The following is a 23672-nucleotide window of genomic DNA, read 5'->3' as shown; positions in this document are numbered from 1 at the left end:
TCACACTGTTTGCAATTATTGATTTTATACGATGGCAAAGCTGTTGTATTTATATTGTATTTTATGCTTCAGGCGTTGACTTCTAAGGCCCTAACTATTCGATCTGGTGCAGCAACGCCCTAGAGTGAAGCCTAGGTTGCCCGGTACGTAGAAATGACCATCACTATCAAACTGGTTGCAATTATTTGTTTTATACGATGGAAAAGCTGTAGCATTTATATCGTATTTTATGTTTCTGGCGTTGACTTCTTAGGCCATAACTATTCCATCTGGTGGAACAACGCCCTAGGGTGAAGCCTAGGTTGCACGGAAAGTAGAAATGACCATAACTTTCACACTGGTAGCAATTATTCGTTTTATACGATGGAAAAACAGTTCTATTTATTTTGTATTTTATGCTTCGGGCGTTGACTTCTAAGGCCCTAGCTATTCGATCTGGTAGAGCAGCGCCCTAGTGTGAAGCCTAGGTTGCCCGGTACGTAGAAATGACCATAAGTTTCATGCTGGTTCAATTATTCGTTTTATACGATGGAAAAACTGTTGTATTTATATTGTATTTTATGCTTCTGGCGTTCACTTCTTAGGCCCTAACTATTCGATCTGGTGGTACAACGCCCTAGGGTGAAGCCTAGGTTGCCCGGAACGTAGAAATGACCATAACTTTTACACTGGCAGCAATTATTCGTTTTATACAATGGAAAAAACGTTCTATTTATTTTGTATTTAATGCTTCGGGCGTTGACTTCCAAGGCCGTAACTGTTTGCTCTGGTGGAGCAACACCCTAGAGTGAAGCCTACGTTGCCTGGAACGTAGAAACGACCATCCCTTTCACACGGGTTGCAATTATTCCTGTTATAGGATGTAAAGACTGTTGTATTTTTATTGTATTTTATACTTCAGGCGTTGACTTCCTAGGCCGTAGCTATCCGATGTGGTGGAAGAACGCCATACAGTGAAGCCTAGGTTGCCCGGAACGTAGAAATGACCATAACTTTCACAATGGTTGCAGTTATTTGTTTTATACGATGGAAAAGCTGTTGTATTTATATCGTATTTTATGCTTCTGGCGTTGACTTCTAAGGCCCCGACTATTCGATCTGGTGGAGCAACGCCCTAGAGTGAAGCCTAGGTTGCCCGGTACGTAGAAATGACCATCACTATCAAACTGGTTGCAATTATTTGTTTTATACGATGGAAAAGCTGTAGCATTTATATCGTATTTTATGCTTCTGGCGTTGACTTCATAGGCCCTAACTATTTCATCTGGTGGAACAACGCCCTAGGGTGAAGCCTAGGTTGTACGGAAAGTAGAAATGACCATAACTTTCACACTGGTAGCAATTATTCGTTTTATACGATGGAAAAACAGTTCTATTTATTTTGTATTTTATGCTTCGGGCGTTGACTTCTAAGGCCCTAGCTATCCGATCTGGTAGAGCAACGCCCTAGAGTGCAGCCTAGGTTGCCCGGAACGTAGAAATGACCATAACTTTTACACTGGTAGCAATTATTCGTTTTATACAATGGAAAAACTGTTCTATGTATTTTGTATTTAATGCTTCGGGCGTTGACTTCTAAGGCCCTAACTGTTCGATCTGGTGGAGCAACGCCCTAGAGTGAAGCCTAGGTTGCCCGGAACGTAGAAATGACCATAACTTTCACACTGGTTGCAATTATTCGTTTTATACGATGGAAAAACTGTTGCATTTTTATCGTATTTTGTGATTCTGGCGTTGACTTCTTAGGCCGTAACTATTCGATCTGGTGGAGCACCGCCCTGGAGTGAAACCTAGGTCGCCCGGAACATAGAAATGACCACTACTATCACACTGGTTGCAAATTATTCCTGCTATACGATGGAAAATCTGTTGTATTTTTATTGCATTTTATGCTTCGGGCATTGACTTCTAAGGCCCTAACTATTCAATCTGTTGGAGCAACGCCCTAGGGTGAAGCCTATGTTGCCCGGAACGTAGAAATGACCATAACTTTCACACTGGTTGCAATTATTCGTTTTATACGATGGAAAAGCCGTTATATTTATATTGTATTTTATGCTTCTGGCGTTGACTTCTGATGCCGTTGCTATTCGATGTAGTGGAAGAACGCCATAGAGTGAAGCCTAGGTAGCCCTGAACGTAGAAATGTCCATATCTTTCACACTGTTTGCAATTATTGATTTTATACGATGGCAAAGCTGTTGTATTTATATTGTATTTTATGCTTCTGGCGTTGACTTCTAAGGCCCTATCTATTCGATCTGGTGGAGCAACGCCCTAGAGTGTAGCCTAGGTTGCCCGGTACGTAGAAATGACCATCACTATCAAACTGGTTGCAATTATTTGTTTTATACGATGGAAAAGCTGTAGCATTTATATCGTATTTTATGTTTCTGGCGTTAACTTCTTAGGCCATAACTATTCCATCTGGTGGAACAACGCCCTAGGGTGAAGCCTAGGTTGCACGGAAAGTAGAAATGACCATAACTTTCACACTGGTAGCAATTATTCGTTTTATACGATGGAAAAACAGTTCTATTTATTTTGTATTTTATGCTTCGGGCGTTGACTTCTAAGGCCCTAGCCATCCGATCTGGTAGAGCAACGCCCTAGAGTGCAGCCTAGGTTGCCCGGAACGTAGAAATGTCCATATCTTTCACACTGTTTGCAATTATTCATTTTATACGATGGCAAAGCTGTTGTATTTATATTGTATTTTATGCTTCTGGCGTTGACTTCTAAGGCCCTAACTATTCGATCTGGTGGAGCAACGCCCTAGAGTGAAGCCTAGGTTGCCCGGTACGTAGAAATGACCATCACTATCAAACTGGTTGCAATTATTTGTTTTATACGATGGAAAAGCTGTAGCATTTATATCGTATTTTATGCTTCTGGCGTTGACTTCTTAGGCCCTAACTATTCCATCTGGTGGAACAACGCCCTAGGGTGAAGCCTAGGTTGCACGGAAAGTAGAAATGACCATAACTTTCACACTGGTAGCAATTATTCGTTTGACACGATGGAAAAACAGTTCTTTTTATTTTGTATTTTATGCTTCGGGCGTTGACTTCTAAGGCCCTAGCTATTCGATCTGGTAGAGCAACGCCCTAGAGTACAGCCTAGGTTGCCCGGAACGTAGAAATGACCATAACTTTTACACTGGTAGCAATTATTCGTTTTATACAATGGAAAAACTGTTCTATGTATTTTGTATTTAATGCTTCGGGCGTTGACTTCTAAGGCCCTACCTGTTTGATCTGGTGGAGCAACGCCCTGGAGTGGAGCCTAGGTTGCCTGGAACGTACAAATGACCATCACTTTCCCACGGGTTGAGATTACTCCTGTTATAGGATGGAAAGACTGTTGTATTTTTATTGTATTTTATAGTTCAGGCGTTGACTTCTGAGGCCGTAGCTATCCGATGTGGTGGAAGAACGCCAAACAGTGAAGCCTAGGCTGCCCGGAACGTAGAAATGACCATAGCTTTCACACTGGTTGCAATTATTTGTTTTATACGATGGAAAAGCTGTTGTATTTATATCGTATTTTATGCTTCGTGCGTTGACTTCTAAGGCCCTAACTGTTTGATCTGGTGGAGCAACGCCCTAGAGTGAAGCCTAGGTTGCCCGGAACGTAGAAATGACCATAACTTTCACACTGGTTGATATTATTCGATTTATACGATGGAAAAGCCGTTATATTTATAGTGTATTTTATGCTTCTGGCGTTGACTTCTGATGCCGTTGCTATTCGATGTAGTGGAAGAACGCCATAGAGTGAAGCCTAGGTAGCCCTGAACGTAGAAATGTCCATATCTTTCACACTGTTTGCAATTATTGATTTTATACGATGGCAAAGCTGTTGTATTTATATTGTATTTTATGCTTCTGGCGTTGACTTCTAAGGCCCTATCTATTCGATCTGGTGGAGCAACGCCCTAGAGTGTAGCCTAGGTTGCCCGGTACGTAGAAATGACCATCACTATCAAACTGGTTGCAATTATTTGTTTTATACGATGGAAAAGCTGTAGCATTTATATCGTATTTTATGTTTCTGGCGTTAACTTCTTAGGCCATAACTATTCCATCTGGTGGAACAACGCCCTAGGGTGAAGCCTAGGTTGCACGGAAAGTAGAAATGACCATAACTTTCACACTGGTAGCAATTATTCGTTTTATACGATGGAAAAACAGTTCTATTTATTTTGTATTTTATGCTTCGGGCGTTGACTTCTAAGGCCCTAGCCATCCGATCTGGTAGAGCAACGCCCTAGAGTGCAGCCTAGGTTGCCCGGAACGTAGAAATGTCCATATCTTTCACACTGTTTGCAATTATTCATTTTATACGATGGCAAAGCTGTTGTATTTATATTGTATTTTATGCTTCTGGCGTTGACTTCTAAGGCCCTAACTATTCGATCTGGTGGAGCAACGCCCTAGAGTGAAGCCTAGGTTGCCCGGTACGTAGAAATGACCATCACTATCAAACTGGTTGCAATTATTTGTTTTATACGATGGAAAAGCTGTAGCATTTATATCGTATTTTATGCTTCTGGCGTTGACTTCTTAGGCCCTAACTATTCCATCTGGTGGAACAACGCCCTAGGGTGAAGCCTAGGTTGCACGGAAAGTAGAAATGACCATAACTTTCACACTGGTAGCAATTATTCGTTTGATACGATGGAAAAACAGTTCTATTTATTTTGTATTTTATGCTTCGGGCGTTGACTTCTAAGGCCCTAGCTATTCGATCTGGTAGAGCAACGCCCTAGAGTACAGCCTAGGTTGCCCGGAACGTAGGAATGACCATAACTTTTACACTGGTAGCAATTATTCGTTTTATACAATGGAAAAACTGTTCTATGTATTTTGTATTTAATGCTTCGGGCGTTGACTTCTAAGGCCCTACCTGTTTGATCTGGTGGAGCAACGCCCTGGAGTGGAGCCTAGGTTGCCTGGAACGTAGAAATGACCATCACTTTCCCACGGATTGAGATTACTCCTGTTATAGGATGGAAAGACTGTTGTATTTTTATTGTATTTTATACTTCAGGCGTTGACTTCTGAGGCCGTAGCTATCCGATGTGGTGGAAGAACGCCAAACAGTGAAGCCTAGGCTGCCCGGAACGTAGAAATGACCATAGCTTTCACACTGGTTGCAATTATTTGTTTTATACGATGGAAAAGCTGTTGTATTTATATCGTATTTTATGCTTCGTGCGTTGACTTCTAAGGCCCTAACTGTTTGATCTGGTGGAGCAACGCCCTAGAGTGAAGCCTAGGTTGCCCGGAACGTAGAAATGACCATAACTTTCACACTGGTTGATATTATTCGTTTTATACGATGGAAAAGCCGTTATATTTATATTGTATTTTATGCTTCTGGCGTTGACTTCTGATGCCGTTGCTATTCGATGTGGTGGAAGAACGCCATAGAGTGAAGCCTAGGTAGCCCTGAACGTAGAAATGTCCATATCTTTCACACTGTTTGCAATTATTGATTTTATACGATGGCAAAGCTGTTGTATTTATATTGTATTTTATGCTTCAGGCGTTGACTTCTAAGGCCCTAACTATTCGATCTGGTGCAGCAACGCCCTAGAGTGAAGCCTAGGTTGCCCGGTACGTAGAAATGACCATCACTATCAAGCTGGTTGCAATTATTTGTTTTATACGATGGAAAAGCTGTAGCATTTATATCGTATTTTATGTTTCTGGCGTTGACTTCTTAGGCCATAACTATTCCATCTGGTGGAACAACGCCCTAGGGTGAAGCCTAGGTTGCACGGAAAGTAGAAATGACCATAACTTTCACACTGGTAGCAATTATTCGTTTTATACGATGGAAAAACAGTTCTATTTATTTTGTATTTTATGCTTCGGGCGTTGACTTCTAAGGCCCTAGCTATTCGATCTGGTAGAGCAACGCCCTAGTGTGAAGCCTAGGTTGCCCGGTACGTAGAAATGACCATAAGTTTCATACTGGTTGCAATTATTCGTTTTATACGATGGAAAAACTGTTGTATTTATATTGTATTTTATGCTTCTGGCGTTCACTTCTTAGGCCCTAACTATTCGATCTGGTGGTACAACGCCCTAGGGTGAAGCCTAGGTTGCCCGGAACGTAGAAATGACCATAACTTTTACACTGTCAGCAATTATTCGTTTTATACAATGGAAAAACCGTTCTATTTATTTTGTATTTAATGCTTCGGGCGTTGACTTCCAAGGCCGTAACTGTTTGCTCTGGTGGAGCAACGCCCTAGAGTGAAGCCTACGTTGCCTGGAACGTAGAAACGACCATCCCTTTCACACGGGTTGCAATTATTCCTGTTATAGGATGCAAAGACTGTTGTATTTTTATTGTATTTTATACTTCAGGCGTTGACTTCTGAGACCGTAACTATCCGATGTGGTGGAAGAACGCCATACAGTGAAGCCTAGGTTGCCCGGAACGTAGAAATGACCATAACTTTCACAATGGTTGCAATTATTTGTTTTATACGATGGAAAAGCTGTTGTATTTATATCGTATTTTATGCTTCTGGCGTTGACTTCTAAGGCCCTAACTATTCGATCTGGTGGAGCAACGCCCTAGAGTGAAGCCTAGGTTGCCCGGTACGTAGAAATGACCATCACTATCAAACTGGTTGCAATTATTTGTTTTATACGATGGAAAAGCTGTAGCATTTATATCGTATTTTATGCTTCTGGCGTTGACTTCATAGGCCCTAACTATTCCATCTGGTGGAACAACGCCCTAGGGTGAAGCCTAGGTTGTACGGAAAGTAGAAATGACCATAACTTTCACACTGGTAGCAATTATTCGTTTTATACGATGGAAAAACAGTTCTATTTATTTTGTATTTTATGCTTCGGGCGTTGACTTCTAAGGCCCTAGCTATCCGATCTGGTACAGCAACGCCCTAGAGTGCAGCCTAGGTTGCCCGGAACGTAGAAATGACCGTAACTTTTACACTGGTAGCAATTATTCGTTTTATACAATGGAAAAACTGTTCTATGTATTTTGTATTTAATGCTTCGGGCGTTGACTTCTAAGGCCCTAACTGTTTGATCTGGTGGAGCAACGCCCTAGAGTGAAGCCTAGGTTGCCCGGAACGTAGAAATGACCATAACTTTCACAATGGTTGCAATTATTTGTTTTATACGATGGAAAAGCTGTTGTATTTATATCGTATTTTATGCTTCTGGCGTTGACTTCTAAGGCCCTAACTATTCGATCTGGTGGAGCAACGCCCTAGAGTGAAGCCTAGGTTGCCCGGTACGTAGAAATGACCATCACTATCAAACTGGTTGCAATTATTTGTTTTATACGATGGAAAAGCTGTAGCATTTATATCGTATTTTATGCTTCTGGCGTTGACTTCATAGGCCCTAACTATTCCATCTGGTGGAACAACGCCCTAGGGTGAAGCCTAGGTTGTACGGAAAGTAGAAATGACCATAACTTTCACACTGGTAGCAATTATTCGTTTTATACGATGGAAAAACAGTTCTATTTATTTTGTATTTTATGCTTCGGGCGTTGACTTCTAAGGCCCTAGCTATCCGATCTGGTAGAGCAACGCCCTAGAGTGCAGCCTAGGTTGCCCGGAACGTAGAAATGTCCATATCTTTCACACTGTTTGCAATTATTCATTTTATACGATGGCAAAGCTGTTGTATTTATATTGTATTTTATGCTTCTGGCGTTGACTTCTAAGGCCCTAACTATTCGATCTGGTGGAGCAACGCCCTAGAGTGAAGCCTAGGTTGCCCGGTACGTAGAAATGACCATCACTATCAAACTGGTTGCATTTATTTGTTTTATACGATGGAAAAGCTGTAGCATTTATATCGTATTTTATGCTTCTGGCGTTGACTTCTTAGGCGCTACCTATTCCATCTGGTGGAACAACGCCCTAGGGTGAAGCCTAGGTTGCACGGAAAGTAGAAATGACCATAACTTTCACACTGGTAGCAATTATTCGTTTGATACGATGGAAAAACTGTTCTATGTATTTTGTATTTAATGCTTCGGGCGTTGACTTCTAAGGCCCTACCTGTTTGATCTGGTGGAGCAACGCCCTGGAGTGGAGCCTAGGTTGCCTGGAACGTAGAAATGACCATCACTTTCCCACGGGTTGGGATTACTCCTGTTATAGGATGGAAAGACTGTTGTATTTTTATTGTATTTTATACTTCAGGCGTTGACTTCTGAGGCCGTAGCTATCCGATGTGGTGGAAGAACGCCAAACAGTGAAGCCTAGGCTGCCCGGAACGTAGAAATGACCATAGCTTTCACACTGGTTGCAATTATTTGTTTTATACGATGGAAAAGCTGTTGTATTTATATCGTATTTTATGCTTCGTCCGTTGACTTCTAAGGCCCTAACTGTTTGATCTGGTGGAGCAACGCCCTAGAGTGAAGCCTAGGTTGCCCGGAACGTAGAAATGACCATAACTATCACACTGGTTGATATTATTCGTTTTATACGATGGAAAAGCCGTTATATTTATATTGTATTTTATGCTTCTGGCGTTGACTTCTGATGCCGTTGCTATTCGATGTGGTGGAAGAACGCCATAGAGTGAAGCCTAGGTAGCCCTGAACGTAGAAATGTCCATATCTTTCACACTGTTTGCAATTATTGATTTTATACGATGGCAAAGCTGTTGTATTTATATTGTATTTTATGCTTCAGGCGTTGACTTCTAAGGCCCTAACTATTCGATCTGGTGCAGCAACGCCCTAGAGTGAAGCCTAGGTTGCCCGGTACGTAGAAATGACCATCACTATCAAACTGGTTGCAATTATTTGTTTTATACGATGGAAAAGCTGTAGCATTTATATCGTATTTTATGTTTCTGGCGTTGACTTCTTAGGCCATAACTATTCCATCTGGTGGAACAACGCCCTAGGGTGAAGCCTAGGTTGCACGGAAAGTAGAAATGACCATAACTTTCACACTGGTAGCAATTATTCGTTTTATACGATGGAAAAACAGTTCTATTTATTTTGTATTTTATGCTTCGGGCGTTGACTTCTAAGGCCCTAGCTATTCGATCTGGTAGAGCAGCGCCCTAGTGTGAAGCCTAGGTTGCCCGGTACGTAGAAATGACCATAAGTTTCATGCTGGTTCAATTATTCGTTTTATACGATGGAAAAACTGTTGTATTTATATTGTATTTTATGCTTCTGGCGTTCACTTCTTAGGCCCTAACTATTCGATCTGGTGGTACAACGCCCTAGGGTGAAGCCTAGGTTGCCCGGAACGTAGAAATGACCATAACTTTTACACTGGCAGCAATTATTCGTTTTATACAATGGAAAAAACGTTCTATTTATTTTGTATTTAATGCTTCGGGCGTTGACTTCCAAGGCCGTAACTGTTTGCTCTGGTGGAGCAACACCCTAGAGTGAAGCCTACGTTGCCTGGAACGTAGAAACGACCATCCCTTTCACACGGGTTGCAATTATTCCTGTTATAGGATGTAAAGACTGTTGTATTTTTATTGTATTTTATACTTCAGGCGTTGACTTCCTAGGCCGTAGCTATCCGATGTGGTGGAAGAACGCCATACAGTGAAGCCTAGGTTGCCCGGAACGTAGAAATGACCATAACTTTCACAATGGTTGCAGTTATTTGTTTTATACGATGGAAAAGCTGTTGTATTTATATCGTATTTTATGCTTCTGGCGTTGACTTCTAAGGCCCCGACTATTCGATCTGGTGGAGCAACGCCCTAGAGTGAAGCCTAGGTTGCCCGGTACGTAGAAATGACCATCACTATCAAACTGGTTGCAATTATTTGTTTTATACGATGGAAAAGCTGTAGCATTTATATCGTATTTTATGCTTCTGGCGTTGACTTCATAGGCCCTAACTATTTCATCTGGTGGAACAACGCCCTAGGGTGAAGCCTAGGTTGTACGGAAAGTAGAAATGACCATAACTTTCACACTGGTAGCAATTATTCGTTTTATACGATGGAAAAACAGTTCTATTTATTTTGTATTTTATGCTTCGGGCGTTGACTTCTAAGGCCCTAGCTATCCGATCTGGTAGAGCAACGCCCTAGAGTGCAGCCTAGGTTGCCCGGAACGTAGAAATGACCATAACTTTTACACTGGTAGCAATTATTCGTTTTATACAATGGAAAAACTGTTCTATGTATTTTGTATTTAATGCTTCGGGCGTTGACTTCTAAGGCCCTAACTGTTCGATCTGGTGGAGCAACGCCCTAGAGTGAAGCCTAGGTTGCCCGGAACGTAGAAATGACCATAACTTTCACACTGGTTGCAATTATTCGTTTTATACGATGGAAAAACTGTTGCATTTTTATCGTATTTTGTGATTCTGGCGTTGACTTCTTAGGCCGTAACTATTCGATCTGGTGGAGCACCGCCCTGGAGTGAAACCTAGGTCGCCCGGAACATAGAAATGACCACTACTATCACACTGGTTGCAAATTATTCCTGCTATACGATGGAAAATCTGTTGTATTTTTATTGCATTTTATGCTTCGGGCATTGACTTCTAAGGCCCTAACTATTCAATCTGTTGGAGCAACGCCCTAGGGTGAAGCCTATGTTGCCCGGAACGTAGAAATGACCATAACTTTCACACTGGTTGCAATTATTCGTTTTATACGATGGAAAAGCCGTTATATTTATATTGTATTTTATGCTTCTGGCGTTGACTTCTGATGCCGTTGCTATTCGATGTGGTGGAAGAACGCCATAGAGTGAAGCCTAGGTAGCCCTGAACGTAGAAATGTCCATATCTTTCACACTGTTTGCAATTATTGATTTTATACGATGGCAAAGCTGTTGTATTTATATTGTATTTTATGCTTCTGGCGTTGACTTCTAAGGCCCTAACTATTCGATCTGGTGGAGCAACGCCCTAGAGTGAAGCCTAGGTTGCCCGGTACGTAGAAATGACCATCACTATCAAACTGGTTGCAATTATTTGTTTTATACGATGGAAAAGCTGTAGCATTTATATCGTATTTTATGTTTCTGGCGTTGACTTCTTAGGCCATAACTATTCCATCTGGTGGAACAACGCCCTAGGGTGAAGCCTAGGTTGCACGGAAAGTAGAAATGACCATAACTTTCACACTGGTAGCAATTATTCGTTTTATACGATGGAAAAACAGTTCTATTTATTTTGTATTTTATGCTTCGGGCGTTGACTTCTAAGGCCCTAGCTATTCGATCTGGTAGAGCAGCGCCCTAGTGTGAAGCCTAGGTTGCCCGGTACGTAGAAATGACCATGAGTTTCATACTGGTTGCAATTATTCGTTTTATACGATGGAAAAACTGTTGTATTTATATTGTATTTTATGCTTCTGGCGTTCACTTCTTAGGCCCTAACTATTCGATCTGGTGGTACAACGCCCTAGGGTGAAGCCTAGGTTGCCCGGAACGTAGAAATGACCATAACTTTTACACTGGCAGCAATTATTCGTTTTATACAATGGAAAAACCGTTCTATTTATTTTGTATTTAATGCTTCGGGCGTTGACTTCCAAGGCCGTAACTGTTTGCTCTGGTGGAGCAACGCCCTAGAGTGAAGCCTACGTTGCCTGGAACGTAGAAACGACCATCCCTTTCACACGGGTTGCAATTATTCCTGTTATAGGATGTAAAGACTGTTGTATTTTTATTGTATTTTATGCTTCTGGCGTTGACTTCTAAGGCCCTAACTATTCGATCTGGTGGAGCAACGCCCTAGAGTGAAGCCTAGGTTGCCCGGTACGTAGAAATGACCATCACTATCAAACTGGTTGCAATTATTTGTTTTATACGATGGAAAAGCTGTAGCATTTATATCGTATTTTATGCTTCTGGCGTTGACTTCATAGGCCCTAACTATTCCATCTGGTGGAACAACGCCCTAGGGTGAAGCCTAGGTTGTACGGAAAGTAGAAATGACCATAACTTTCACACTGGTAGCAATTATTCGTTTTATACGATGGAAAAACAGTTCTATTTATTTTGTATTTTATGCTTCGGGCGTTGACTTCTAAGGCCCTAGCTATTCGATCTGGTAGAGCAGCGCCCTAGTGTGAAGCCTAGGTTGCCCGGTACGTAGAAATGACCATAAGTTTCATACTGGTTGCAATTATTCGTTTTATACGATGGAAAAACTGTTGTATTTATATTGTATTTTATGCTTCTGGCGTTCACTTCTTAGGCCCTAACTATTCGATCTGGTGGTACAACGCCCTAGGGTGAAGCCTAGGTTGCCCGGAACGTAGAAATGACCATAACTTTTACACTGGCAGCAATTATTCGTTTTATACAATGGAAAAACCGTTCTATTTATTTTGTATTTAATGCTTCGGGCGTTGACTTCCAAGGCCGTAACTGTTTGCTCTGGTGGAGCAACGCCCTAGAGTGAAGCCTACGTTGCCTGGAACGTAGAAACGACCATCCCTTTCACACGGGTTGCAATTATTCCTGTTATAGGATGTAAAGACTGTTGTATTTTTATTGTATTTTATGCTTCTGGCGTTGACTTCTAAGGCCCTAACTATTCGATCTGGTGGAGCAACGCCCTAGAGTGAAGCCTAGGTTGCCCGGTACGTAGAAATGACCATCACTATCAAACTGGTTGCAATTATTTGTTTTATACGATGGAAAAGCTGTAGCATTTATATCGTATTTTATGCTTCTGGCGTTGACTTCATAGGCCCTAACTATTCCATCTGGTGGAACAACGCCCTAGGGTGAAGCCTAGGTTGTACGGAAAGTAGAAATGACCATAACTTTCACACTGGTAGCAATTATTCGTTTTATACGATGGAAAAACAGTTCTATTTATTTTGTATTTTATGCTTCGGGCGTTGACTTCTAAGGCCCTAGCTATCCGATCTGGTAGAGCAACGCCCTAGAGTGCAGCCTAGGTTGCCCGGAACGTAGAAATGACCATAACTTTTACACTGGTAGCAATTATTCGTTTTATACAATGGAAAAACTGTTCTATGTATTTTGTATTTAATGCTTCGGGCGTTGACTTCTAAGGCCCTAACTGTTCGATCTGGTGGAGCAACGCCCTAGAGTGAAGCCTAGGTTGCCCGGAACGTAGAAATGACCATAACTTTCACACTGGTTGCAATTATTCGTTTTATACGATGGAAAAACTGTTGCATTTTTATCGTATTTTGTGATTCTGGCGTTGACTTCTTAGGCCGTAACTATTCGATCTGGTGGAGCACCGCCCTGGAGTGAAACCTAGGTCGCCCGGAACATAGAAATGACCACTACTATCACACTGGTTGCAAATTATTCCTGCTATACGATGGAAAATCTGTTGTATTTTTATTGCATTTTATGCTTCGGGCATTGACTTCTAAGGCCCTAACTATTCAATCTGTTGGAGCAACGCCCTAGGGTGAAGCGTATGTTGCCCGGAACGTAGAAATGACCATAACTTTCACACTGGTTGCAATTATTCGTTTTATACGATGGAAAAGCCGTTATATTTATATTGTATTTTATGCTTCTGGCGTTGACTTCTGATGCCGTTGCTATTCGATGTGGTGGAAGAACGCCATAGAGTGAAGCCTAGGTAGCCCTGAACGTAGAAATGTCCATATCTTTCACACTGTTTGCAATTATTGATTTTATACGATGGCAAAGCTGTTGTATTTATATTGTATTTTATGCTTCTGGCGTTGACTTCTAAGGCCCTAACTATTCGATCTGGTGGAGCAACGCCCTAGAGTGAAGCCTAGGTTGCCCGGTACGTAGAAATGACCATCACTATCAAACTGGTTGCAATTATTTGTTTTATACGATGGAAAAGCTGTAGCATTTATATCGTATTTTATGTTTCTGGCGTTGACTTCTTAGGCCATAACTATTCCATCTGGTGGAACAACGCCCTAGGGTGAAGCCTAGGTTGCACGGAAAGTAGAAATGACCATAACTTTCACACTGGTAGCAATTATTCGTTTTATACGATGGAAAAACAGTTCTATTTATTTTGTATTTTATGCTTCGGGCGTTGACTTCTAAGGCCCTAACTATTCGATCTGGTAGAGCAACGCCCTAGAGTGAAGCCTAGGTTGCCCGGTACGTAGAAATGACCATCACTATCAAACTGGTTGCAATTATTTGTTTTATACGATGGAAAAGCTGTAGCATTTATATCGTATTTTATGCTTCTGGCGTTGACTTCATAGGCCCTAACTATTCCATCTGGTGGAACAACGCCCTAGGGTGAAGCCTAGGTTGTACGGAAAGTAGAAATGACCATAACTTTCACACTGGTAGCAATTATTCGTTTTATACGATGGAAAAACAGTTCTATTTGTTTTGTATTTTATGCTTCGGGCGTTGACTTCTAAGGCCCTAGCTATCCGATCTGGTAGAGCAACGCCCTAGAGTGCAGCCTAGGTTGCCCGGAACGTAGAAATGACCATAACTTTTACACTGGTAGCAATTATTCGTTTTATACAATGGAAAAACTGTTCTATGTATTTTGTATTTAATGCTTCGGGCGTTGACTTCTAAGGCCCTAACTGCTTGATCTGGTGGAGCAACGCCCTAGAGTGAAGCCTAGGTTGCCCGGAACGTAGAAATGACCATAACTTTCACACTGGTTGCAATTATTCGTTTTATACGATGGAAAAACTGTTGCATTTTTATCGTATTTTGTGATTCTGGCGTTGACTTCTTAGGCCGTAACTATTCGATCTGGTGGAGCACCGCCCTGGAGTGAAACCTAGGTCGCCCGGAACATAGAAATGACCACTACTATCACACTGGTTGCAAATTATTCCTGCTATACGATGGAAAATCTGTTGTATTTTTATTGCATTTTATGCTTCGGGCATTGACTTCTAAGGCCCTAACTATTCAATCTGTTGGAGCAACGACCTAGGGTGAAGCCTATGTTGCCGGGAACGTAGAAATGACCATAACTTTCACACTGGTTGCAATTATTCGTTTTATACGATGGAAAAGCTGTTGTATTTATATCGTATTTTATGCTTCTGGCATTGACTTCTTAGGCCCTAACTATTCCATCTGGTGGAACAACGCCCTAGGGTGAAGTCTAGGTTGCCCGGAAAGTAGAAATGACCATAACTTTCACACTGGTAGCAATTATTCGTTTTATACGATGGAAAAACTGTTCTATTTATTTTGTATTTTATGCTTCGGGCGTTGACTTCTAAGGCCCTAACTGTTTGATCTGGTGGAGCAACGCCCTGGAGTGAAGCCTAGGTTGCCTGGAACGTAGAAATGACCATCACTTTCACACGGGTTGCAATTATTCCTGTTATAGGATGGAAAGACTGTTGTATTTTTATTGTATTTTATACTTCAGGCGTTGACTTCTGAGGCCGTTGCTATACGATGTGGTGGAGGAACGCCATACAGTGAAGCCTAGGTTGCCCGGAACGTAGAAATGACCATAACTTTCACACTGGTTGATATTATTCGTTTTATACGATGGAAAGGCCGTTATATTTATATTGTATTTTATGCTTCGGGCGTTGACTTCTAAGGCCCTAACTATTCGATCCGGTAGAGCAACGCCCTAGAGTGAAGCCTAGGTTATCTGGAACGTAGAAATGACCATCACTTTCACACGGGTTGCAATTATTCCTGTTATAGGATGGAAAGACTGTTGTATTTTTATTGTATTTTATGCTTCTTGCGTTGAGTTCTAAAGCCCTAACTGTTCGATCCGGTGGAGCAACGTCCTAGAGTGAAGCCTAGGTTGCCCGGAACGTAGAAATGGCCATTACTTTCACACTGGATGCAATTATTCGTTTTATACGATGGACAAACTGTCGTATTTATATTGTATTTTATGCCTCTTGCGTTGACTTCTTAGGCCCTAAATGTTCGATCTTGTAGAACAACGCCCTAGAGTGAAGCCTAGGTTGCCTCGAACGTAGAAATGACCATCACTCTCACACGGGTTGCAATTATTCCTGTTATAGAATGGAAAGACTGTTGTATTTTTATTGTATTTTATACTTCAGGCGTTGACTTCTGAGGCCGTAGCTATTCGATGTGGTGGAAGAACGCCATACAGTGAAGCCTGGGTTGCCCGGAACGTAGAAATGACCATAAGTTTCATACTGGTTGCAATTATTCGGTTTATACGATGGAAAAACTGTTGTATTTATATTGTATTTTACGCTTCTGGCGTTGACTTCTAAGGCCCTAACTATTCGACCTGGTGAACCATCGCCCTAGATTGAAGCCTAGGTTGCCCGGAACGTAGCAAAGACCATTACCTTCACACTGGATCCATTTATTCGTTTGATACGATGGAAAAACTGTTGTATTTAGATTGTATTTTATGCTTCTGTCGTTGACTCCTTAGGCCATAACTATTCGATCTGGTGGACCAACGCCCTAGAGTGAAGCCTAGGTTGCACGGAACGTAGAAATGACCATTACCTTCACACAGGTTGCAATTACTCCTATTATACGATGGAAATACTGTTGTATTTATATTGTATTTTATGCTCCTGGCGTTGACTTCTTAGGCCCTATCTATACGATCTGGTGGAGCAACGCCCTAGACTAAAGCCTAGGTTGCCCGGATCGTAGAAGTGACCATTACTTTCACACTGTTTGCAATTATTCATTTTATCCGATGGAAAAGCTCTTCTATTTATATTGTATATTATTCTTCTGGAGTTGTCTTCTTAGGCCCTAACTATTCGATCTGGTGGAACAACGCCCTAGGGTGAAGCCTAGGTTGCCCGGAACGTAGAAATGACCATAGCTTTTACACTGGTAGCAATTATTCGTTTTATACAATGGAAAAACCGTTCTATTTATTTTGTATTTTATGCTTCGGGCGTTGACTTCTATGGCCCTAACTATTCAATCTGTTGGAGCAACGCCCTAGGGTGAAGCCTAGGTTGCTCGGAAAGTAGAAATGACCATAAGTTTCATACTGGTTGCAATTATTCGTTTTATACGATGGAAAAACTGTTGTACTTATATTGTATTTTATGCTTCAGGCGTGGACTTCTGAGGCCGTAGCTATTCGATGTGGTGGAAGAACGCCATACAGTGAAGCCTAGGTTGCCCGGAACGTAGATATGACCACTACTTTCACACTGTTTGCAATTATGCATTTAATACGATGGAAATGCTGTTGTATTTATATCGTATTTTATGCTTCGGGCGTTGACTTCTTATGCCCTAACATTTCGATCTGGTGGAGCAACGCCCGACAGTGAAGCCTAGGTTGCCCGGAACGTAGATATGACCATATCCTTCACACAGGTTGCAATTATTCGTTTTATACGGTGTAAAGGCTGTCGTATTTATTTCGTATTTTATGCTTCTGGCGTTGACGTCTTAGGCCCTAACTATTCGATCTGGTGGAACAACGCACTAGAGCGACGTCTAGGTTGCCCGGAACGTAGAAATGGCCATTGCTTTCACACTGGATGCAATTATTCGTTTTATACGATGGAAAAACTGTTGTATTTTCAGTGTATTTTATGCTTCTGGCGTTGACTTCTTGGGCCCTAACTATTCGATCCGGTGGAGCAACGTCCTAGAGTGAAGCCTAGGTTGCCCGGAACGTAGAAATGGCCATTACTTTCACACTGGATGCAATTATTCGTTTTATACGGTGGACAAACTGCTGCATTTATATTGTATTTTATGCTTCTGGCGTTGACTTCTAAAGCCCTAACTGTTCGATCCGGTGGAGCAACGTCCTAGAGTGAAGCCTAGGTTGCCCGGAACGTAGAAATGGCCATTACTTTCACACTGGATGCAATTATTCGTTTTATACGATGGACAAACTGTCGTATTTATATTGTATTTTATGCCTCTTGCGTTGACTTCTTAGGCCCTAAATGTTCGATCTGGTGGAGCAACGCCCTAGAGTCAAGCCTAAGTTTCCGGGACCGTAGAAATGAACGTTACTTTCACACTGTTTGCAATTATTCAATTTATACGCTGGAAAAGCTGTTGTATTTATATTGTATTTTATGCTTCTGACGTTGGCTTCTAAGGCCGTAGCTATTCGATGTGGTGGAGCAACGCCCTATAGTGAAGCCTAGGTTGCCCGGAACGTAGAAATGACCATAACTTTCACACTGGTTGCAAATATTCGTTTTATACGATGGAAAAACTGTTGTATTCGTTTTGTATTTTATATTTCTGGCGTTGACTTCAAAGGCCCTAACAATTCGACCTGGTGGCACACCGCCATAGAGTGAAGCCTAGGTTGCCCAGAACGTAGAAATGACCATCCCTTTCACACTGGTTGCAATTACTCCTGTTATACGATGGAAAAACTGTTGTATCTTTATTGTATTTTATGCTTCGGGCGTTGACTTCTAAGGCCCTAACTATTCGATCTGTTGGAGCAACGCACTAGAGCGACGTCTAGGTTGCCCGGAACGTAGAAATGGCCATTGCTTTCACACTGGATGCAATTATTCGTTTTATACGATGGAAAAACTGTTGTATTTTCAGTGTATTTTATGCTTCTGGCGTTGACTTCTTGGGCCCTAACTATTCGATCCGGTGGAGCAACGTCCTAGAGTGAAGCCTAGGTTGCCCGGAACGTAGAAATGGCCATTACTTTCACACTGGATGCAATTATTCGTTTTATACGGTGGACAAACTGTTGTATTTATATTGTATTTTCTGCTTCTTGCGCTGACTTCTTGGGCCCTAAATGTCCGATCTGGTGGAGCAACGCCCTAGAGTGGACCCTAGTTGCACGGAACGTAGAAGTGACCATTACTTTCACACTGTTTGCAATTATCGATTTTATACGATGCAAAAGTTGTTGTATTTACATTGTATTTTATGCTTCTGGCGTTGACTTCTAACTCCGTAGCTATTCGGTCTGGTGGAACAACTCCCTATATTGAAGCCTAGGTTGCCCGGAACGTAGAAATGGCCATTACTTTCACACTGGATGCAATTATTCGTTTTATACGATGGACAAACTGTCGCATTTGTATTGTATTTTATGCTTCTTGCGTTGACTTCTTAGGCCCTAAATGTTCGATCTGGTGGAACAACGACCTAGATTGAAGCCTAGTTTGCCCGGAACGTAGAAAAGACCATTACCTTCACACTGGTTGCAATTATTCGTTTTATACGATGGAAAAACCGTTGTATTTTTATTGTATTTTATGCTTCTGGCGTTGACTTCTTAGGCCCTAACAATTCGATCTGGTGGAGCAATGCCCTAGAGTGGAGCCTAGGTTGCCTGGAACGTAGAAATGACCATCACTTTCCCACGGGTTGAGATCATTCCTGTTATAGGATGGAAAGACTGTTGTATTTTTATTGTATTTTATACTTCAGGCGTTGACTTCTGAGGCCGTAGCTATCCGATGTGGTGGGAGAACGCCAAACAGTGAAGCCTAGGTTGCCCGGAACGTAGAAATGACCATAGCTTTCACACTGGTTGCAATTATTTGTTTTATACGATGGAAAAGCTGTTGTATTTATATCGTATGTTATGCTTCGGGCGCTGACTTCTAAGGCCCTAACTGTTTGATATGGTGGAGCAACGCCCTAGAGTGAAGCCTAGGTTGCCCGAAACGTAGAAATGACCATAACTTTCACACTGGTTGATATTATTCGTTTTATACGATGGAAAAGCCGTTATATGTATATTGTATTTTATGCTTCTGGCGTTGACTTCTGAGGCCGTTGCTATTCGATGTGGTGGAAGAACGCCCTAGAGTGAAGCCTAGGTTGCTCGGAATGTAGAAATGACCATAACTTTCACACTGGTTGCAATTATTCGTTTTATACGATGGAAAAACTGTCGCATTTTTATCGTATTTTGTGCTTCTGGCGTTGACTTCTTAGGCCGTAACTATTCGATATGGTGGAGCACCGCCCTGGAGTGAAACCTAGGTCGCCCGGAACATAGAAATGACCACTACTATCACACTGGTTGCAAATTATTCCTGCTATACGATGGAAAATCTGTTGTATTTTTATTGCATTTTATGCTTCGGGCATTGACTTCTAAGGCCCTAACTATTCAATCTGTTGGAGCAACGCCCTAGGGTGAAGCCTATGTTGCCGGGAACGTAGAAATGACCATAACTTTCACACTGGTTGCAATTATTCGTTTTATACGATGGAAAATCTGTTGTATTTATATCGTATTTTATGCTTCTGGCGTTGACTTCTAAGGCCCTAACTATTCGATCTGGTGGAGCAACGCCCTAGGGTGAAGTCTAGGTTGCCCGAAAAGTAGAAATGACCATCACTATCAAACTGGTTGCAATTATTTGTTTTATACGATGGAAAAGCTGTTGCATTTATATCGTATACTATGCTTCTGGCGTTGACTTCTTAGGCCCTAACTATTCCATCTGGTGGAAGAACGCCCTATGGTGAAGCCTAGGTTGCCCGGAAAGTAGAAATGACCACTACTTTCACACTGTTTGCAATTATTCATTTAATACGATGGAAATGCTGTTGTATTTATATCGTATTTTATGCTTCGGGCGTTGACTTCTAAGGCCCTAACCATTCGATCTGGTAGAGCAACGCCCTAGAGTGAAGCCTAGGTTATCTGGAACGTAGAAATGACCATCACTTTCACACGGGTTGCAATTATTCCTGTTATAGGATGGAAAGACTGTTGTATTTTTATTGTATTTTATACTTCAGGCGTTGACGTCTGAGACCGTAGCTATTCGATGTGGTGGAAGAACGCCATACAGTGAAGCCTAGGTTGCCTGGAACGTACAAATGACCATAACTTTTACACTGGTAGCAATTATTCGTTTTATACGATGGAAAAGCTGTTATATTTATATTGTACTTTATGCTTCTGGCGTTGACTTCTGAGGCGGTTGCAATTCGATGTGGTGGAAGAAAGCCATAGAGTGAAGCCTAGGTAGCCCGGAACGTAGAAATGTCCATATCTTTCACTGTTTGCAATTATTCATTTTATCCGATTAAAAAACTGTTGCATCTTTATCGTATTGTATGCCTCTGGCGTTGACTTCTTAGGCCGTAACTGTTCGATCTGGTGGAGCAACGCCCTGGAGTGAAACCTAGGTTGCCCGGAACGTAGAATAGACCATAACTTTCACACTGGTTGCTATTATTCGTTTTATACGATGGAAAAACTGTTATATTTATATTGTATTTTATGCTTCTGGCGTTGACTTCTTAGGCCCTAACTATTCGATCTTGTGGAACAACGCGCTAGAGTGAAGCCTAGGTTGCCTCGAACGTAGAAATGACCATCACTCTCACAGGGGTTGCAATCATTCCTGTTATAGAATGGAAAGACTGTTGTATTTTTATTGTATTTTATACTTCAGGCGTTGACTTCTGAGGCCGTAGCTATTCGATGTGGTGGAAGAACGCCATACAGTGAAGCCTGGGTTGCCCGGAACGTAGAAATGACCATAAGTTTCATACTGGTTGCAATTATTCGGTTTATACGATGGAAAAACTGTTGTATTTATATTGTATTTTACGCTTCTGGCGTTCACTTCTTAGGCCCTAACTATTCGATCTGGTGGAACAACGCCCTAGGGTGAAGCCTAGGTTGCCCGGAACGTAGAAATGACCATAGCTTTTACACTGGTAGCAATTATTCGTTTTATACAATGGAAAAACCGTTCTATTTATTTTGTATTTTATGCTTCGGGCGTTGACTTCTAAGGCCCTAACTGTTCAATCTGTTGGAGCAACGCCCTAGGGTGAAGCCTAGGTTGCTCGGAAAGTAGAAATGACCATAAGTTTCATACTGGTTGCAATTATTCGTTTTATACGGTGTAAAGGCCGTTGTATTTATTTTGTATTTTATGCTTCTGGCGTTGACTTCTTAGGCCGTAACTATTCGATCTGGCGGAGCAACGCCCTGGAGTGAAACCTGGGTTGCCCGGAACGTAGAAATGACCACTACTATCACACTGCTTGCAAATTATTCCTGCTATACGATGGAAAAACTGTTGTATTTTTATTGCATTTTATGCTTCTGGCGTTCACTTCTTAGGCCCTAACTATTCGATCTGGTGGAACAACGGCCTAGGGTGAGGCCTAAGTTGCCCGGAACGTAGAAATGACCACTACTATCACACTGCTTGCAAATTATTCCTGCTATACGATGGAAAAACTGTTGTATTTATATTGTATTTTATGCCTCTGGCGTTGACGTCTTAGGCCCTAACCATTCGATCTGGTGGAACAACGACCTAGATTGAGGCCAATGTTGCCCGGAACGTAGAAACGACTATCACATTCACAATGATTCGAATTATTCGATGTATACGATGGAAAAACTGTTGTATCTTTATTGTATTCTATGCGCCGTGCGTTGACTTCTAAGGCCCTAACTATTTCATCAAGTGGAGCAACGCCCTAGAGTGGAGCCTAGGTTGCACGGAAGGTAGAAGTGACCATTACTTTCACGCTGCTTGCAATTATTCTCGTTAGACGATGAAAAACTGTTGTGCTTTTGTTGTATTTTATGCTTCTGGCGTTGACTTCTAAGTCCCTAGGTATTCGATCTGGTGGAGCAACGCCCTAGAGTGAAACCTAGATTGCCCGGAACGTAGAAATGACCATAACCTTCACGCTGGCTGCAATTACTCCTGTTATGCGATTGAAAAACTGTTGTATCTTTATTGTATTTTATGCTTTGTGCGTTGACTTCTAAGGCCCTAACTATTCGATCTGGTGGAGCAACGCCCTAGAGTGGAGCCTAGGTTGCACGGAAGGTAGAAGTAACCATTACTTTCACACTGGTTGCAATAATTCGGTTTATACAATGGAAAAACTGTTCTATTTATTTTGTATTTTATGCCTCGGACGTTGAATTCTGAGGGGCTAAATACTCGATCTGGTGGAGCAACGCCAAAGAGTCAAGCCTAGGTTGCCCAGAACGTAGAAACGATCATAACTTTCACACTGGTGGCAATCATTCGTTTTATACAATGGAAAAACTGTTGTATTTTTATTATATTTTATGCTGCTGGCGTTGACTTCTTAGGCCCTAACTATTCGATCTGGTGGTGCAACGCCCTAGAGTGAAGCCTAAGTTGCCCGGAACGTAGAATTGACCATAACTTTCACACTGGTTGCTAATATTCGTTTTATACGATGGAAATATCTGTTGTATTTATATTGTATTATATGCTTCTGGCGTTGACTTCTAAAGCCCTAACTGCTCGACACGGTGGAGCAACGTCCTAGAGTGAAGCCTAGGTTGCCCGAAACGTAGAAATGGCCATTACTTTCACACTGGATGCAATTATTCGTTTTATACGATGGACAAACTGTCGTATTTATATTGTATTTTATGCCTCTTGCGTTGACTTCTTAGGCCCTAAATGTTCGATCTGGTGGAACAACGACCTAGATTGAAGCCTAGGTTGTCCGGAACGTAGAAAAGACCATTACCTTCACACTGGTTGCAATTATTCGTTTTATACGATGGAAAAGCTGTTGTATTTGTTTTGTGCTTTATATTTCTGGCGTTGACTTCAAAGGCCCTAACAATTCGACCTGGTGGCACAACGCCATATGGTGAAGCCTAGGTTGCCCGGAACGTAGAAATGGCCATTACTTTCACACTGGATGCAATTATTCGTTTTATACGGTGAACAAACTGTTGTATTTATATTGTATTTTATGCTTCTTGTGCTGACTTCTTAGGACCTAAATGT

This window comes from Calliopsis andreniformis, unplaced genomic scaffold (assembly GCF_051401765.1).
Source record: "Calliopsis andreniformis isolate RMS-2024a unplaced genomic scaffold, iyCalAndr_principal scaffold0051, whole genome shotgun sequence".
NCBI classification, from domain to species: Eukaryota; Metazoa; Arthropoda; class Insecta; order Hymenoptera; family Andrenidae; genus Calliopsis; species Calliopsis andreniformis.
The sequence above is the reverse complement of the archived record's forward strand: the minus strand, read 5'-3'. Positions refer to the sequence as shown.